Here is a 3,969-nt window from a genome sequence, read left to right as displayed (position 1 = left end):
CCTGATGTGGGTAGAGTTCTGAGGCCCAGGGGTGGGGGGGTGGGGATGGGGGGTGGCAGGGCCCGGCTCAGGGAAGGGCAGGGGGCCCAGGTCAGCAGGCAGAGGGTTACCTGGGTTTTCCACCCACTTGACCCTGGCTCTCCAAACCCCCCTGAGGAGCAGGGCCCGCGCCTGGCAGGCGGGGCCGAGCAGTGAGTTGACTAAAGACGTACACTCTTGCGCCATTTACCTTCTCCTCCCGTGGCCCCATTGTGGGTTGTTGTGACTCGTGAGTAGGACCCCAGGGAGGAAGGTGCTGTCAGTGCGTGGGCCCCGGGTCCACCCTTGACCCTGTCACCCACTTGCTATGGTGAACAGCTTGGCAGCTGGCATTTTTATTTTCAGGGGCCGGGGGGAGAGAGTCAAGGAGTGGGTGCTGCTGGATTCTGTCACTGTCCCCTGGCCTGCAGCTCGTGGGAGCGTCCCCTCCCCCCACCCCCATCGCTGCCTCTGGTCTCTGGGTAGGTGGGGGGTGTCCTGAGGATCATATTTCCACTGTGATCAGCCCCTGACAAATTCAGTGCCCACTCCGTGGGTCTGAATCTTTGACCCCTTTGGCAGGTCCCAGAGGATCAGCCCCTAGGCCCAGGGTGGCAGGAGCCGTGGGTATACAGCAGAGTGGCGGGCACGCTGCCTTGAAAGGCTAACAGGGCTCCTCTCTCTCTCTCCTCAGGATGAAGTGACGCCCCTACTGCACAAGAGGAGCCTCCAGGACCCGCTACGAGGTAAGGCCTGAGCCCCTCCCGATCCTGTTTCCTTCCCCCACTGGTGAGCCCTGGCTACTGCGGTGTCCCCTGGCTGGGGCTGGCCATGTGAGCATCCGCGAGGGTTGGGAAGATGAAGACTCAGCATTGGAGTCGCACTGCCCACTTGGACCTGGTGGGAAAGGTGGCCTCACCCTCAGACTGGCTCCTAGGCTGGCAACGGTCTGGGACACCTGCGATGCAGTCTTTGGGCATCGAGTGTGTTCAAGGCGGCATCTGTGGTGCCAGGGCTCGCCTGCCCGGGGTTACCATGCCCAGCTCCCTGCAGCTCCATGTGCCTGCTGTGCTGGCTGCTGCCGGCTCCCCGCCATGCCCCCCCCTCCTCAAGCTCTGGTTATAGCCCAGAGCATGGGGAACCTGGGGAACCTCGCTGACTTGAAAGCCCTCTCTCCTGGGAGGAGGCTGTGGCCCCCAGTGGCCCCCTCCTTCCTCCATGAGAGCCTGGCAGGAAGGCCTCAGGCCGAGCCCAGATCAAGCTGCTGTCTTGCCCTTCCCCAGGCCCAGGGCTCCCCAGGCCCAGGGCTTCACAGGCTGCCTCAGACCCCGAGTGGCTCCAGGAACCTCGGGGGCCACCGGGCCTAGGCCCCAGGCAGCGCCGTGTCAGAGGTGACCGGTGGAACGCCAGTGTTATGTAAATAGCGGGGCCTGCCCGGCAGGCGAGCTGGCGGGCTGCAGCCATCCATCATCCTTGCTCGGCGGGGCGGGGGACAGACACGGCACCGCGCGCCTGGCTCCAAACCTGTTTGTTTTCCCTTTGTCTCCCGCGTTTCTGGCCGGCTGCGGCTGGCTCCGGGTTTTGTCCTGCTGGCCCCCTCCCTCCGGAGGACGGGGGGCAGGGAGGAGATTCGAGAGGCTCCCACCGCGGCATCCCTTTGGGACTTCAAAGGCTCCCCCAGCATTGTCTGTGCCGGCGGGCAGTGGCCCTGAAAACGTGATCAGAGGCGGCCGGTGTAGGGCAGGCCCGGCCCGCGCCCTGCGCTCTCGCTGGGGCCCGTGGATTCCTCCCTTTGCCACCAGCACCACCCTGGTTACAGCGCCGCTCCCCAGGCCTCTCTCCTCGCCTTCCTCTCCCCTGGCGTCCCTGCTGGGCAGCCCAGCCCGCTGCCCCGCTCCGGCCCCCTCTCTTAGCCACAGCCTCACACCTTTCTCCTGGCATCGAGCCGCCCAGAATGTTGGGAGCTGCAAGTCTCCACCCTGCGTATCACCCAGGAGGATCTGAAGCTCAGCGAAGGGCTGATGGGAGCTGGGACAGATGGTTCCTGGACATCTGTTTCCCACGCCAGCGCTTGCTCTTGTTCCCTTCTTTTTTCTCCATCCTCTGCTGGTAAAGAGAACCGGACTTTCCCCCGAGGCTTCTGCCCATCCCTTCCTTCCACTTCTTGGCAAAGTGTAGATTGGACAGTTCTGTCCCCCAGACAGTGGGACGGAGTCTGGCATCCCTGGTCCCGAAAGTCAGTCCTAGGTATGTCCATTCTCTGGAGCAGGACTTGGCAAAGTTTAGCCCATGGGGCCACATGTGGCCCACTGCCTGTTTTTGTAAATAAAGTTTTATTGAGACACAGCCACGCCCACTCGTTTTCATATTGGCTGTGGCTGCTTTCACTCTACAACGGCAGCACTGGGTAGCTAAACAGAGGACGTTTGCCTGCAAAGCCTAAAATACTTACCATCTGGCCCTTCGCAGAATATGTTTGCTAACTCCTGCTCTGGAGGCTCTGGCTCCTGCCTTCTGCTCTCTCTCTCTGTGTGTTTTTAATGGTAATACACAAAACATGAAATTTAACATTGTCACCACGTTTAACCCCTGCCTCTGGCCTTTCTCCCCTGGTCGCATTTCCATTCTCTCTGTTTTTCTGCCCCCCCCTCTCCCTCCCTCTCTCTCTCTCATTCTCCCTCTCTCTTTTTTTCACTCTTTTAACATGGTTTTCCTAAAAAGTTTTTTAATCAATCAAATTTGAGGCAGAAAATAGGTTTTGTCACGCCTGGTCCCGGGGTGGTGAGGCTCTCACTCAGGCCCCTGACAGCCCTCCGTGCAGGAAGGGGGCCAAACAGAATATTTCTGGGGGAAGCGCCCGTTTCCATGACACTCCCCTTGTTGTCTGTGCGCCCCCCTCCCCAAGCTGCCGGCTGACATGGCCTCAGCGCTGTGAAAGGCCGGCCTGGGAGAGGGTGTGTGCGAGGCGGGGGAAGGGGCAGGAGACAGCGCTGGGGGGTGGATGGCGGCCGGCAGCTGCCCCGAGCCTCCATGGCCTGAGAGGGCTGGGAGCAGGTCGGGCGCAGGGACCAGGAGCCTGGCCTGCTGCTGCATAATCAGCTGAGCCTCATGCATATGGAGCCTGGGAGCCGGGGGCAGCTCTCAGAAGCCACGTCCTGGGATGTCAGTGGCTCCACAGCGGGCACTGCAGATGGATGAGGCCTCTTCGGGTCTTGGTACGCCGGTCCCAGCAGCTTCTTCACCCTCCCTCGGCCTCTGCCCACCTCTTCCGGCCTTCTTCTTCCCCTGGCCCGTGGCAACCCCCTCTGAACCATCCCTGCCTTCCTTCCCGCCCTCCCTCTGCTCCAGCACCCCTTGTGCAGGGCGAGCCTCACGTCCCTCCCAGCTCCCAGGCCCACGACCCCTCTGACAGCTCCCTGGGTCTTCCTGGCTCTTCCCTCTCCATCTCACTTTCCCGCTTCCTCCTTCCCATCTCCATCTTTCACCCTCTCTGCTCTCTTCTTGCTCTTTTATAATTAATGATTAGTTTTAATTGGTTTGCTTAGGCAGCCTAACAGCAAATTAACAGAAGCCAGCCCAGGGCTTCCAGGCTCAAGTGAGAGACCACTGTGCTTCAGGCCTGGCCAGGGGAAGGCCTGGGCAAGGCTGACCAGTGGGCTCTGCCTGGGCCCGTGGGCTGCCTGGGCGGGCTCTCAGAGGGAGGGTCAGGCCACACCTGGACAGGTGCAGCGGCCAATGGGAAAAAGGCAACAGGATCTTCCCACTCAACTGGGCTCGCGTTAGTCAAGGTCCTCTGTGTTCTTATTCTCCGCCTTTCCATGTTCTTGTTCGTATGCAAGGCCCTGTGCACATCCTCAGAGATGAGGGTCAGGGAGAAGGAGGGTGGTCCTGCCTTTAGACTTTGGTTTTGATCCATCCGTCCTCACTCATGCCATGAGCAGAGGGGTCAGG

The sequence above is a fragment of the Myotis brandtii genome, unplaced genomic scaffold, assembly GCF_000412655.1.
Source record: "Myotis brandtii unplaced genomic scaffold, ASM41265v1 scaffold410, whole genome shotgun sequence".
NCBI classification, from domain to species: Eukaryota; Metazoa; Chordata; class Mammalia; order Chiroptera; family Vespertilionidae; genus Myotis; species Myotis brandtii.
This window is presented reverse-complemented; position numbering follows the sequence as displayed.